The 16,552-nt window shown below is 40.0% G+C and overlaps 1 long non-coding RNA gene across 2 annotated transcripts in view; it reads right to left on the bottom strand.

Moving 5' to 3' along the window:
- Window positions 1-258: 258 nt before the first annotated feature.
- LOC147758615 (uncharacterized) overlaps window positions 259-16,552 on the bottom strand; it is a 38,128-nt gene continuing 21,834 nt past the window's right edge. The window contains exon 4 of one of the 2 annotated variants that reach the window (XR_015316916.1): window positions 259-2,150. This is a non-coding gene — a long non-coding RNA (uncharacterized LOC147758615). Of the gene's footprint in view, window positions 2,151-3,740; window positions 4,059-16,552 lie in introns of those variants that run through there. The other variant, XR_015316921.1, reaches the window with a different exon arrangement.

Below are 16,552 nucleotides of genomic sequence, written 5' to 3'. Positions count from 1 at the left end.
GGATAAAACTAATGTATTTTACTTAAAAATACTAGTGAGCACCATATATGTACATATATATATGTACATATATATATATATTAAAATACATGCTACAAGCAACTCTACAAAGACATTATCCGATACTAGTAATGATTTTAATTTTTGCCTAAAATTGAGTACAAATATTCTTCAAAAAGACTCTTTGGATCAGCGAATCTTTGAATGAAAAGATCTAAAAGCGTCGAAACACTCGAAAGGTACAAAAAGGCAAATTATGATTGTATCAGAGTAACACGACAGGCTGTAGATAGACTCGCCTTCAAGACAGCCGTTAATTTCGATATTAGACTTGCAGAATCATCGAAAAAAAAGCTCTTATGCTTTTTTGATCAATATCCGAAGCTTTTTCTGTCGCGTATCTCGCAGATTGACGTATGCAGATTAGGTTTTGCGTGATACTTATTAGGTAATGGCTAGGAACATAGGTTTTAAAGAGAATCTCAATCAAAAGGTGTTTCGGATTCGGCTGCCGCATCCAGTATGTGCACGTATGCGTATGCTAAGTTTCGAGGACGTTCGATCGTTAGGCTGAAACGTTAATTTTAAAAGCACATCAAATCTACATGTCCTTAGTTTTATTCTAGCATAACACTACAGGAGTAGGCCATAGGTCTCAACGCATGTAACAGAGTGTACATTTACGTATATATTAGTTTACGATCGCATAGTTGTCCATTATTAGAATATTTTCAAATAGTCTACAAGCAAGGGTTAGACTCGATTAAAATTTAGGAATCTTAAAATGAATGCAAAGAGAGCGTATATAAGCGACTCCACCTCGTATTTCCTCTACGTTACATGTCAGAAATAGTTAGACACTAATGGCCGAGTATAATCTTACGCCTCTTACTTGTAATGATAATCCAACTAATTATCTTCTCAAGCTTTAATTTGTCGACTATTATATGAGCCACCAAATAGGAGTACACTTACGCCATATGGCTCGATGTAAAAGCAGGAAAATTTCGCGGCTCAATCAAGTATGCGCATGGCTGATTATACCTAATTACAATTAGGTCTCTGATTAGGGTTTAAAATTAATAGTAGATTCGATCATCACGAGCAGCTTATATCATGCTAAATTGTCGCATAAAATAGAATGGCAGTGATCGATAAGCTTCTTTAGTAAGAGACAATTATGTAGCTGTTGATATACACGCAGCATATATTGCCCTGATCCCGTAAAGGTTTTGCGAAGAACATCATATAAAAAGTAAATAGGATCAGTTAGTACGATGACAAACAATAGGTAAACAGATCAAAGCTGTACTTCATGGACAGCGAGTTCCGTTTACCTATTGTTTCCCCTCAATGCTGGACCCTACGCTCGGCCAATAGGCCTAGTCCAAGTTCTAATGATCCTCACTAGTGATTTATCAGGGTTTGAGGTCCTGTCCTACCTTGAGCGCACCAACTATTGTGCAGAATACCAGGTCTACAGAACAAAAGATTTCTATTGGTCCTTCAACATCCTACCATTAATGAAAAAACCACAAGCCAATATTTCTCGAAAATAAACAATATATGTACGTAAATGTGTGTATTTATTCTATGTTTTCCTTATACGCATATTAGAGTACTAACAGATCAGATTTCCCCGATGATCTGAAAACTTGTTACGGGTACCGGTCCGCAGCCCCGGAGCCATGGAGCAAACACGTCAAGCTATCAGTCGTTAGATCTATATACTAATAAAATGTTTACCATCTAAATTGAATGTATCAATATTATTGTAAAAAAAATACGGTGCTTTGAGCTTGTAAAAGTATTCTATAATCAATTTTTCTGCATTATCGTTTTGATTGAATAGTAATTTTTGTTACGACAGCAGCTGGGGCGTCTAATCGAATTGGGTCCTCGTTTCGGTCTTCCACTTAACGTTGGTCCTCTTTTGTGTCTGAATAAGATAAAGCAGCTTCCTGAGTTTCTCGAATACGCGGAACGTAGAAAGAGGTCCTTTTGCGAAATCTAACTATGAGCAGAATTTTGAGGGTTTACCACAATTGCGAACGCAAATGCTGGTGATGAAATGCCGGGCTGGTAGTTCAGACAACGGGAAGTTGCCATTAGTTAGTTCTTACGACGCTTGTAACCGACGAGCTGGGCGTCTGCTGAAATCGATTTAATAAATCAGTAAGGATTCAACCCGGATTCAGCTAGACGGAATTGACCAGAGAACCAAACTATATCATACTGTGAAAAATCTGGTTCAGTAATTCCTCGATCTCAGCGACCTTCGCCATTTTTTGCATATTCCGCCTTCAGCGGGGTTGTATCGTTTCACAAGGTCCTACAAAGCTTTTTCCTTTTGTCATCATTTACTGGTTTAGTTAGAGGGCATTTCGTTGACATGATTTTCACATCGGGGTGTGCCGCCCTTAAACTTGTTACAGTCCAAAGTACGGGCAAGTGAACGCTTAAGAGGTTTTTTTGGATAGTATACGGTAAAAAATCTTGAGACGCTAAAGATGATTTCAAGGAGGTTAGAAGCTAAAACAAAAGGAGGAGCAGTGTGGCTTCTTTGAACCATTCATGCTCTACTACGTGGACGCGGTCTCTTTCTATCAGTGTAGATTTGAAACTATCCGAGAAGCCGTTTGCAGCTCTCAACAATATCTCTCCATCCCACGCTCCACCTCGTTCTTGTCCGCTTTCTCAGTCGAACTCCATCGTCGCTGCCCCCTTCATGGGTCGCACAACAACTATTTTAACAGGTCAAAGACCCAGAAACCACAATAGTGTGACCAAACCTCATTATAAACAAACACACATAAAGGGTCTATGTGTCTTGCTCTTCAAGACGATTAAGTGAAAGCATAGCAAATCCAGACCAGTGCTGCTTTGGGCTTCACCAACAGCTATCGCTAACTAAAGTCCTAACGCTGACAACTGAAAACATTTCTATGGCCAGCTCGTTATAGCAGTTTTTACCTATACCGAAAGAAAATCAGTTGGATAATGTTACTTACCTGCAGAAAAAAACCACAAGGAGCAAAAAAATCGTATAAAGTCGTTAGGTCGCTAGTCTAACATATGAACGAAACATGCCTAATTCGAGTGATCCGGTGCAAATGCACTAAGTATTCATAGAATTTACGACAAAAGCACAAAAATCATATTCAGAGGGGTTGAGGACAAGGATGGTCCTGGACAGCCGATCTAATCTAATATCGCTATGCTTGAAAACGTATTTTTTTCAAGAAAGCGTAGGATGTACGAACATGTATCACTGTTTACTCAAACGGCTTCACTGATTTTAACGAGTCCTATGAAAATTGCCTTAATCAGCCTATTTGCATGAGACACTGCTCTAAATAACAACACCTCATGCTACCGTTCGAATTGTGTGTACAACGCGTAAACACTTCAAATTATTCCAACATATACTCAATGCATGTACTGATGCTGCGACAGACAACTTAAGTTTCGGCGAGTGTCGGGCTGTGGCTCGAAACAGGCCCTTGTTCTTGTTATAATTCTGCTGTATTCATACTTCACTACCTACCAGCCGAGAACCCTCGCGATTCGTCTATAGATCGTCGTCAAAATAAACGCATCCAAAACAATTTGAAACATTCGTTCGGGTAATTATGTTGCCCTTACAACAATTCGTATTGTCCTACGAGTGTATTCGAGAACAGGACCCTAACACCCTCACATGTATTCGTAATACGTATGAGTATTGATCTTTAAACACATTTAAATATGTTTCATCTAGACTTTATTGCAAGAATTAGATAGACCAGAAGAAAATTGTAAAGTATTCGAGATAATTTTCAGCTTTGAGTGCAGATGTCTGCTGGAAGCGTACGCATCCGTGATACACTGTTGTGATCTTGCGTACTCCTCCTTGTCCTTATGTATAATTGATGACAATGACAACCGTAGCATGCTTTGTTCTTCTCCCCCTCGTTTCACCCTCTTTCTCGTTCCCTAGCAAAGCAAAGAAGCTGCTTTCCCCCGCTTGCCTCGACCATTTCTTTTTTCTCCTCTGCTCACCTCTCCTTTGTTGTTCCCTGGAAAGTGGTCAGGAAACAGGGGCTAAAAATGTAAGCAAGCGAAACGCAATCCTGTGGAAAGAACGAGGGGAGGAGCGTTGCGTTGTTTATTTTTACCGTTCATGGGGTAGTGGGGGCAGCTCGACCTGATTGAAATGTTATTAACTGCTGTAAATAGTTTCGTATCTTCGCCGCGGTCGTTGTCGAACCTCACTTGTCCGAATCAGGTCGTTACCTCTGTCTGCGTAACCTTCGGTAGCGTCAACGCCCTCTTTTTTGCTTGCTGTTTCTTTGGCGCCGCTGTCTTTACTACTACTTCACAGCTGTTGCTCCGGCCTCTCAATGGGCGCATCCCCTGACAACCGAACTCACTGAACAAAAAGCTCAGAGAGAAGAACTCGAATGTTTGGCAAAGCATGACTGTTTCGTATTTCCCTTTCGGCAATAACAGGGTTGGTGGCAACGACAACATCGAGAAGTGGCAAACATTTTTATTGAAGTTTCGCATTTTTGCATTGCCGTAGCCGCTGCTGTCAGCAGATATGGGGCAATCGGACACGCTGTACGGCTTCATTAAAATCTAAAATCAAATGTATATTAATACTGTGATGGCTTTCATTTCCGCCGCAACTGGAGTGACCCGGCAAACACGACCAAATGCCAAACATACGGTCAGGTCAGCTCAGATAGGGACTACAATAGCGAAGCCGATCTAGACGATCGAAGCGGTGCGACCAGCGACTCACTACACTTAAACTATTTAACGAGAGGAGAAGATCTTCTCCTGTTTTCTTCGACAGCCGCTAGAGATTATAAAACTGGTTCATTTCATTGTCTATACCATAGCAGTATATGCTATATTACTTGGTAATATGTGTATAATACTAAGACTAAAAGTAATATGTGGTTGTCTTTGTGTTAATCTATTTTATTGTTATGTGTAATGGTCAGTTGGTGATGAAGTGTTCGCCGTGACAGGATAATACGTAAGGTGAGGTGGGTGGGTTGGTGACGAGGGGCCCTCTGAAGGCCAGTCCTGTGTTAGGAGTAGTATATTCGTTTATTTTCTTATTCTTAACTGCATAGTACTGACACGCGACGACAAAAAAAGGGATGAATGTTCTATTAGTTTATGATATAAATACAGACTGGGTACGCTATTCTCCTATTCCGTTAATTCAAGTTCAAATGCGAAATCGAAGCTACTATCTGTATATAATGTGCCTGTTTAATACACTGTTGGCATTCCTTTTTCTAACAGCCTTATCGTTCACACTGACCTATCCTGATTGTCAACGTTCGTTTTTAGACAACTTCGCAAAGCGTAACGTAGAATAAACTTATATTTATTTGCATTGAAGTCACTCGTACTCTCCTTTTGTTACTTTTGACCGACAAAGTCCATTCATATTGTGTACTGTTGCCGTTCATGCGACGAGACGTTGCTTATAACTGGGAATTTTGGCAATTTGCTAGTAAAAATGACAACAGACAACAAATTTGCCAGCAAAAATGTTAACATGGAACTCGTCTATTTTCCCAATTATTTGGAAAGCTGTTCGTGTTAGCCAAAAATCGCAGATACATAAAAGTTGCGCCTTCCAAACCTGTATCTGACCGATGCCTTCGCATCCGGGAGTTCGTCGCGAAGTTGTTATTAAAGTTATAAGTCAACTCGTTGTGACCAGACTTTTCGGTCTTGTTGCCGACGAGTAAATTTCGCAAAATTAGTCCACAAAAAAACTTCGATCTCAGCTTCGATCTATCAGGGGGAGGAACTGCGGGCCACCGACGCAAAATGATTGAAGCCAGTGCGCCTTGAATATGAACGGGGCCTCTCTTATACGACTTGATTCAAGCGACGTGCCAAGCCCAGGCGCTAGTTTTCGCCTTCAATAGTACGCTTATCACCATTAAGTCTTCTCAATCACAGCAAACCGCACGAGGGCACGAATTTGTGTCCATCTGACGAGCGAATAAGTGAACTCTGAATAACCCATAAGCGTAGTAAACAAGCGTACAAAGGCGCTTTGCTAGAAGCTGCTCTTTATCCCTTGAACAGCAGCGATTGTCGATGGGCTTTTAAAAGATCTAAAACAGCTAGAGACGGACGTTCCCTGTCATAGGGCGTCCGAGCTCCATTGCAACATATCGCTGGGTCTTTCGCAAAAACGGTCCGACGGTCCCACATTGCACTTACTTCTAAAGGGAGACTACTAACATTCATTCCTCAGAGAATTCATTGATGCTGCAAAGGACCACTTCAAAATTTCAAATTTACCAGAAATCCTGTCAGTTCTAGAATGTGTCCATGAATAACGCTTCGCCTATCCGTGCGAAGACAGCAAAACACCCGGAAGCACAGAAAACTGAGGGCATTCATATTTTCCTTCAGAGAAACTGAAAGTAAAGTGGCAATGGCAAACAGGCTACTTCGAGCGATTGTGCTTCCCGAAGTAGACGTTCGGCAGATCAAAGCTAACGTTACTGCATCTAAGGCAAATGATGATCCAAATACATTACTGACAAAGACCCAACAGAGTACCTCTCTGCTGACCATCCAGAGCCTTTCTTATTGCTAGCTATTTCTCCAGGAAACCACAAAGGACCTACTACACCTTACACATACATATCCAAAAGGCGAGTGCTTCATTCCGTAGTTCATAGGCGTCTAACTTGTCACATAGTGGGAATTTCAATTGCTCTTACGCCGACAACTTAATCGATGTTGAACGAACAGCGACAGCATAAATGCTACGTAGTAGTGAGTTCCCCATAACTCAGCTGCCATAAGTTAATGCTTAACCGAATGCAAAAATACCGCTTCGTGGATAGAGTCGACCAGATAATTAGGTTCAGCTTCAAAATGTGCAACTTATACATTTTTGGCTAACACTAAGAGCAAAATTTTTACAGGTGAATTTACTGTTCGTTGTTTACGAAAATGTCTACTTGTTGCGATTGAAAGAAAAAGGAAACATGCTTAAGGTACAGCTCCGTCTACGCGTCTCTGAATCTGTGATATTACAATTTATCGTTTTAGGAATTAAGCACGCACACATGCACTATTCAAGCTACGAAAACAAAGATGCATTAGATTTGAAGCTGGGTACAGCCATTGTCGCTTCTTGCTGTCATCGTAATCATTGGAAGACTTAAACCCCACAGCACCGGGCGCCGATCTGAACCGTTTGGCACGTTGCTACGCTTTCCCATATAAATATATGATCCACGGATTGCGCTGCATAGACCTCGTACAGCCTTCGATATAATCTTATGGTAAATTAACTATAGAGTAGCACCACGTGTAATGGCATTATAGTACTCACAAAAGAAGATGTCCGTGCATAAAGGCCTGCCTTTAAAGATGTGTTCATCTATCCATATTCACGCATTATAAATGTAACGTATGCTTGGAACAAGTTCAACAAATTCTGTGACGACATTTTGATGAGGCGCGGCTGTGATGCCCGGCATTTTGGCCCAAATTTTAGATAACGGCGCGATAAGAGATGCAAAAGAGTGTTTGTTTTTTATCTATTCGGATAAGCTGACTACTATATTTAATCCACGTAAAATACACAAAGCATTATTGGGGAACGACTAGTTTAGCGATACATTTTAGAACGCCACATTTATATCGCCTAAGTTAGTGATATTAACATCAGTAACAACTCATTTGATTCTTGTAGCCTTCACTGCAGATCAATTACAAATTCATTTTCATTCATACCCATATTCAGAAATATTGGAAGTAAGAGATTTTGGTCTGAACGATGGTCAGAGGTTAAGACCTCCGCCGTCCGCTGCGGTAGGTTGAGATCCCACCTTGCACTCTCTAACGTCCAGCCACCTATAAGTAATCCTAGCGAATACGCAATTTGCATGCCCATAGATAGAATGGGTTGCTACAGTTCGTGGTGTACCTTTTTCATATGTGTCGACCGTCTGATTTTGCGCTGGTTTTCTCGACGGAACAGTACACTGCTAGAGTCCATCCTCAGCTTCGATTCAGCGGTTTACTTTGTATGGCTCGTTACTACTACGACGACGACGACTGCCATTGCCACCTCTGTTACTGCGATAGCATAGGAGTACTGGCATTACTTTTCGTACGCCGAAAGCGTTATGCCGTCCACGAAGGGCAGATGAGGACAGTCGATAGATGGATTGATGGAGACGATATTAAAAGATGAGTTCTGGGGTCGTTTGTTATGCTAACCAATGCAAAAAGCACTGATGGTCATAATATAGCGTAAAGGCAGAGGTATTTTTTTTATAAAACTACCCACACTACTTTTGACAATCAATGAAACACCCAAGTATATTAATTATTTAGTTTTCCGAGTTTGTGTTGCCGAACGAACGAACGAACGTTGAACTCAACTTTCAAGAATTAACTTCTCGTATTTTTTGGACTCTCGTCATGTTTGATACCGTATTTCTATGTGATCGTATTTTTAATCCAACGTTTAGATACAGTAAAGGCTGAGGACACCTTGAGGTAGCGGAGTAACCCAGAGGGGTGTAATAGGTCTGTCTTAGTAGATGATTATTGTCAAAAGGAGTACTTGATCAGCGGAAGAAAGGTGATGACTCAGTCGCGATGGGTGCGTATTCCATAAGCTAAATTCATGAACTGAAGCTAAATAATGAAACTGGATGACGGAACGATTGACCGAAAATAACTGGACGCCTAAGACGGATTACTAAGTAGCGAAATTAGACCAACAATTCGGTAGATATTCTAGAATAAGGCGGTTGATAGGATAGGAAAACTGCGATGGAAGAAAGACGATAATGACCATAGCAAGATGATGGGGATCGCGGAACATGGTGACAAAATGATACAAATGGGTTTGCGTCCATAACCAAACAGAGTTTCGATCATCTGACTTGGAATTTGTACAAATAATATGATAGCGCTAAGTAGAATATATATTGTAGTCGTAGTAAATAAAGGACGCGAAAGGGTGCATAAGCTTGCTTCTTCGCCATTGAAGTGGGGTGTACATGTGGAATACTGCTAGTCGAGCAGTGACGACAATCACTCTGGCTTTATATTGATATATATATATATATATATATATACCTCAGTATGTCCTTTCTGTATAGAAAAATGCGTGAAAAGCACTATAACAAGGTGATTTTTCTTAGCTTTCAAATATGCTAAATAGAGCGTCAAATTTGGAGGATCGCCGTCTAGGACCCGCGAATCGACCCAATCAACAGGTATCGAAACATAATGGAGTTTATACATGAGCTGACACAACTACACAAACGACACATATGTTTAATCTGGCATAGCGGATTCTCTATTCTCAATTGACTAAATCCAATTAATAGTCACGTTGACGCATTACAGAGTAGTCTTAATATCGATCGTGAGCATTCTGTACTGGGACGCGTGGAAGCCAATACTCAGTACGAGGGTAATAATTCCTGAGGTTTGTCAACAGACTATAGTTTGCAGACAAAAGGGAGCTAAATTGTTCCGTATTTGCATTGATCCAGTGTCACCTATACGAACGATATTTGTTTATCTACACGACAGGAGTAATACAATTATCAGTTCGTTCTTTTATCTTGTTTTAGATCGATATTTACAGCAGTTGAACAAAATATAGATAAGACATGCACGGAGGTTGTACGATAATACAACTAAACGTGCAAAAGCCCCGTGTAGAGCAATTCCATTTCCTTCCAGATGGACTAGTTCCCTCTTCGTTACCTTTTTCGTTGGCATTTGGGAGTGATATGAGCAAGCAGAGACGAAACCGAGATGTATCTGTAGCATTATGTTGAATAGACTGCGAATGAGCGCATCCATATATATGCGGCTGTGTTTGTTGTAATACAGCTACTTAATAACAACGTAAAGTTCTCGCTCTATGAGAAACGCTAATTTAACAGTGAGCGTTGGCGCGCTTAAATGTATCAGATACAGTTAAAACCATCGACTGAAAATCAATGATACATATGTATTTCTATATATAGTTGATTTTGTTTACAAACTTATTATTACAAGCTTAGAAGACATTTTCCGTTTATGCGGTAACTACTTGCATGAAATTTCTTGAAATTCACACGGCGGAGCCGTGGGTAATAACTTTTCGGCATACATCGTTAGAATGCCATTCTAGAGGATTATACTCGGGTGGTTCTTGGTATCGCTGAGTCAGTGGACTGCTACTAGAATCCATAGTGAACCGTATTGAATTATTAATGTCTGAGTTTTTTCATGCATGGATTCCAGCACGGGCCCGACCGTATCGCGGTGATTACTTCCTGGTCAGCATTCAAATTTAGCGGTGTCAATGAAATGCACCCCTAAAGAGTTTGCCGTCGTTCTCATTAGCGATTTCTCGCACAAACTCTTCATGCACCAAGAACCTCGTTGCGTGTGCTGCCTATTACCTCGCCGGTTCATAGAGAGTTGTAGAAAATGCCTAGTAGTAGATGTAATGCCAAAACCGCTGTGATATCACCACAGCCATAATACGGTATGAATACCCCCTCCGACAGCCGTGACGGAGGTAACAATTTGTTTGAATGCTACATAATCATACAGTAATATTGACTCTAGTAATGTGAACAAATATATTGTTTTCGTTTTTTTTTTTCTATTCTAACCATTGCAAAGAAGGTCATATTTGGTATTTGCACAATCAACTTTACCTTGGCCTAGTACGTTGTAAGTGTCACCGACAAACTGGCACTGAACAGTAAATAAATGTTGTAAAAATGGTTTCCGAACGAAAAAAATCTAGCCTCGGCTGTAGTTTAATATTATAACAGTATTTTCTCTTTGCTTTCTTCGAAAATCTTGTGATTCAGTAAACTTTCGAAAGAATCTGTGAATATATGGAAAGGGCTTAAGTACAACTAAAAATCAGACTGCCGTCTTCCGAAAAGGAAGACCTCGTAGGAAGCCTTGCAGAGACCTAGATCCTATGAGCAAGCCACAACCGTGGTACAGTTTCTGAAACAATTACGAATCTCGTTCCGGATTAATGATGGCACGGAAAGTGCACGCCGTTTGCCCATATTTCTATTAGGTGCTTATTATTATATAAACATCCTAAGAGAGGGAATCACATTTGCTAGGAGAGCGAGAAGCTGCATGACTGGTATAGTGTCCATTCATAAAAACAGAGTAAGTAAGAATACATAAACCCCAAAAGTACGCAGCAAAACCTGCGTCAGCGAAACTATATCAAGCGTTTTCCTCGTTCATCTTGTAGACGTTAGAAATGTCAGGCCCTGCTAGGGCGGGAACTTAATAATAATGTTAATTCTACTAGTAGCTTTTTCGCCCTTCATTTCAACCACTTAACTTAGCACACTAATGCATCAAACTATTGACAAACTATGGTTGGTATGTTTGTCTTTCCATTGGGCAATGGTTAGTTAATTTGTCAAATTTATTTACATGTACGACTTAACGTATTTATAATAACGTGAACTGCTAACACCGGGCTATAGCATTGATTTTTAAACCTTTTTCGAAGTTAGTGATACGTCTACTTTTTATAACTTCATTAAGGAGGAATTCTGATGAAATTTCAATACAGTACGCCTTTCCGATTCATATATGCAGATGTATATCTCATCTAATCACAAAATTAGACAGGATTTGCGCACAAGATGGTTGGCTATTCTGGTGAGACGGAGCTAGTGGACGAGCAATGCTCAATGGCTATACGTGCTGAGGAATAGTGACAATAATATATAAGACGTTTACACATAAACGGCCAGTGCCGGCACAATGCCGTTGTATGTTGTAACTGGCTATACGTGGGCTGTTTGTGTCTACCTATCGCCTTTGCTTGATGCGTCTTTTAGATGGATAATAGTTGGAAGAAGGCTCGTAACGCTCCAAGAAGTTAACTTCAGTTTTTCTCTTTTCCCTTTACCGTTACTGTAAAATGAAGCACTGTGCGAACATACCTGGGTCTCCCACTTTTTTCCTAATGTGGTAAAACCGCTACGGCCCACAAACACTTATTTCAGGGCTGTAATATTATTTTATGATTCAAGCACGAAAGGGACGGTGATGTGGTTATCTGAGAGAGTCTGCTAATTTCAGTAGGTTATCAAGAGCTAATTGCTCCAAGTTGGCAGCCTTTTAAGACTTCGACAGCTGTCTTTTCATATTTTTGATCGAGGCATTAGCTTGTTTATCTATTTAGTAAACATCAAATAATGGTTTGAACAACACACATTTAAACTATATTATGTACAATAACCCCCGACTGCACTATATATGTCACCTTCATAACGGCTAGACCATTTAATGGGCACTAACAGAGAACAACTATTGTTTCAAGTTTTAGATCCGGTATCGCTGTCAGGCTCGAATCGAAGTCTGTTTATGCCCGGGTTCGAACCCAAGATTAGGAGCTACCCACTAAGCTGTCACGGGGACAATTTAACGGAGGATAACTCACCATGTATAACGTTTGGAAGACTGTTGTTTTTCCTTTATACCGCCATAGGACGTGCTAATTATTATAAGCCTCACATGTAGATTCCAAATTAACCACATTTGATCAATAAGTAAATCACTAATTAAATAACCTTATAATCATCACGGCTACATTTCTGATCTGAGCATTAGGGGCATTTTAGGGGTGACAATACATTCTGACACAATTTTAGCCCTGTACGAAGCGTGTATTTTGTAGAGTAGTGCAATATACACTATCACATGCCTACAAATGTCGCATAAACGACAAATATTTCTATACCAACTTGCACGTCGTCAAAGTTTCATTGAACAAAACTTCCCGATGTTCTGCTGTGTTACAGGGCAAGGTGTCTGTTAATCTAATAGTTACTTATTGCTAATTACAGATACTGTTCTGATTCACTACCAGGTCAACAGTATGAGCCTGGCGTCATAGAGGAGGTGTCTTTCTCGCTAGAATATTTAGCATCGAGCACGCAAACGAGCCCTATTTACTTTCTTCATTTCAGCACCCCTCTCCAAACCCAGCACCTAAAAGAAAAGAAACATTTTCCCTGTATGAAAGAGTCGCATTGTGATAAACAAATATATATAAATATATATATGCGGGTAGCACGCAGTGGATTGGAAACGGGATGCTCGTACCGGTCGTGTGCTCAATACTCTATAAAAGGACCACGCAGTCTTCTGATGAACATCATGTCACCGCGAATCCGGCCATTCACACTCTAAGTTATTCAGCAGAAGGCTTGATTTTGCCGGTTCCATTTGAAAACGACATTTGTGACCTTTAACGTAAGATGACGATATTTGCGGTAGCGAAATAACTGCATAGTTGCAACATTACATAGCGATATTTCAATTTCTTCCGTCTGGCTTTTCTTCACGCTCCAAATCAGATTCTCAAACATCCGCTCACGCCTAAATGCAAGAAAAAAATCAAATGAGTAATGTATTGCCGAAGCACCAGCGTGCTTCGATCCGTATCCAGTCTGAATCAAAATTACGCTATCCTTTCATTGTCTAATCAAATACGCTCGCAGGTACGCGGCTTGCTGCAGATGTCATGATTTATTCCTAAAGTCAGCAGGTTCCTTACGGGCTGTAAAGCGCGCTTTGCGTTTACGCTAATGACTTTTGCCTCTCTGGCTAGCTAGCTGTGAAAACCCGCGATAAAGGTACACCGCTGTGAAATAGCGCTGAGAGCCTCCTTTCACTCAGGCTTTTACTACAGTTCTTTCATGGAGCAAATAGTTGCCACGGCTACGAACTTAGCCCTTACCAATGTTTGTTCGTTTCGTTTGTTTGCGCAGGCCGCAAAAGAAACGTCATAAAACACAATCACAGCAGAACTAGCCTTCACTGTACCATGTGTTCCTCGAAACGTTATCTTTTTAAAGTTAGATTTAAAAAATTATTTTTCAGCACACATTTTTGGCGGATCGCTCCAGCAGTACGCCTGAGCATCTGTTTGGTACGCCGACATATAGATGTCAAAAAACCTAGGTCCGGGAAAAGCTGTGATGTCGTACGTACCGCTGAATGCTGTTTCGCCTTGCCAAACAAGGAGGTCTACGCGATGAAGGTAGCTCTTGCTAGGCCTTGTAGGCTACAATGTGCATATGCATACATGTGCTTAAAATATTCTCAGTCATGAAGAGCATGTCTGTGCTTATGTAGATTTAGTAAGCCTTTGTTAATCACTAACTAATATGCTGTTACGTGGTTTTGTATTGTGAGATTGTAAAGATCTACTGTGTTTCCCTATATTCTATAAATGAGCTATCAAATAACTAGTTTTAGGGTAACATCGTGTTATTTAACAATTATTTAAAAATTGTTATTATGCCGTTTAGGTAATGTGGCCCTTCGAGGCCTATCTATTATAACCAATATTGTTTGCTCTAACTTATACATTACTCTATGCTACACGAAAATGTTGCCATTAGCATCAACTCTGTAATGAATTGATCCCAAACGATACGAAGGTTATTTAGTTGAACTAAACAAGAAGGATAACTGCATGTTTTCAACGTCCTTCATAACGTATAATACGTCGATCCTTGGCATAATCTTTCGATCGAAAATTTGTAAGCCTTGATAGCACTTGATTGCGATTTGATTTTAAATCGAGCTTCAAACCCTTTGAAACTTTATAAGCAAGTTTCAATACCAAACTTCAGGATACATTTACGCGCGTTAGTCCTTCGGAGGCACCGAGACGTGTCACGATGAAGGTTGTGTTGTGGTATATTATTAGATCGTTCTAATTCCGGATAATTCCGGATGGATTTATTAGCTGATGCCCCTTCAAAGAATCAAAAATAATTTGTCAGTGTTAAATAGAACAGCCATGTAAACTAATTATTTATTTAAAAGCAATAGTCAGCGATGACGCACTAACTAGCGGGTCCTTGCACATACACCTTCGTGTTTACGTTGAACGCTAGGCGGCACTTTTATGGTGCGTATCCCAATAAAAAACAGCATCGGAAATATGTTGTATAAATTGGGAACTCAAAAGGATATGTAAAAAAAACAACCTCTAGGTAAAAAAGGTTAAAAACAAAAACGAATAAAACTTGACTAATATTGTTACATTGGGCAAGCGTTATTCCAGCGTACAAAGTAAGGCGCCTTTAATGCTTTTCGTCTGCTCGCAATTATACAATAACGGATATAGATAAATACGCCATTGAAATATGCAACAAAAGTTCTAGTTAGCGTCGAAGTACGACAGCTGACAAATTTTTATCTAAACTGCGAAAGAAAACAGAGCATTTTTTCCGAAAAATAATGCGACCGTGAAAATTTCTATGAATCTCTGCTGCGTTTGGCATGTGAACTCGTAAGCGTATTTGCGTGGCACAAAGCTCAATGCTAACGTCTGTAGAATAATAGACCTTCCGGTTCCATCAAAACACATTTTAGCGGACATGCTCTTTTATAGTAATCGTCTAGACGCGTACACCTTTCGTAGATGGGAATCTAGCCTATTTTTTTAGTTTTAGTTTTTCATTTGTTTCCATTTGGGTTCTTTGTGAAGCTGACTTGTTCACGGTCTATTGACTGACAATGAGTTAAGTTTACCCAGTTAACCTTACATAAATCTAGAATGTTAATTGTACAGCTGGGAATCTTAAATAAGACTCGTTTATATCTCATAACCATGGAAGTTCCTCCAGGAGTTCTGATTAGTACCGATTACGGTTGCGATCATTTGCTAAATTAACTATGAAGGAATCCAATAATTTCTGTCCACATTGAAGGCAATAAAAGTTTGTGCTGATAAGTTCTTTTTAGAAAGAACGCATATGGTGATGATCTTTTACAGTGGGGAAACAAGCCTCAATTAGCTCTAGGGCTGCTTTGCCAGCGAGAAGCAAGCGATCCCATTTTTTCAGAAAAATGGTTGGATATTTTCTTTTTACCTGGCTTTTAGAAGTTATGGATCTTGACTTTGCAAATGTAAATTTCGTCACACCGATCGGCCCAGCATCTGCTTCCGTGAGTTTTACTTCTGCTGTGCAATTAGTATCTAATTATTTTCAGATATTATACATTGAGTGATACGTTTGCTAACATAACGATCAAGCAACAATTATTAGTAGACGAATTATTTTTTGTAATCCAGGTGAGAAGGAAAAAGCCTAAAGGATTTTACAACATGCCGGCACAAAAAAATACCGATACCGGGAAAATATGAGCGCGAGTTGTAATTAGTTACCGACATGAGTCCTGTTTTTGGTATCTATTGAATGCAGGCAAAGCACTATGATGATTATACCACGTTTCCTTATACCGTTTCTAACCTATCCATCGCCATAGTCAACAATAGAGGTTAAGAGATCTATCTCCTCTCTTGGGTTTATCAAAATTGAGTGTTTTTTTTTCTGGTTAACGAAACTTATTCTTCTTGAGCTATGGAGCTGAAAAGTGAAACGGTTGTTAAAAACAAGCTTATATAAGCACTTAGAGCCCAGCATACTTATATACTACATGTATGCGGAGAAGGTTTTCGCAGAAATTCACTTACGGGTTG

The sequence above is a fragment of the Varroa destructor genome, unplaced genomic scaffold (assembly GCF_002443255.2).
Source record: "Varroa destructor unplaced genomic scaffold, Vdes_3.0 BEIS01000001.1, whole genome shotgun sequence".
Taxonomy (NCBI): domain Eukaryota; kingdom Metazoa; phylum Arthropoda; class Arachnida; order Mesostigmata; family Varroidae; genus Varroa; species Varroa destructor.
The sequence above is the reverse complement of the archived record's forward strand: the minus strand, read 5'-3'. Positions and strand labels throughout refer to the sequence as shown.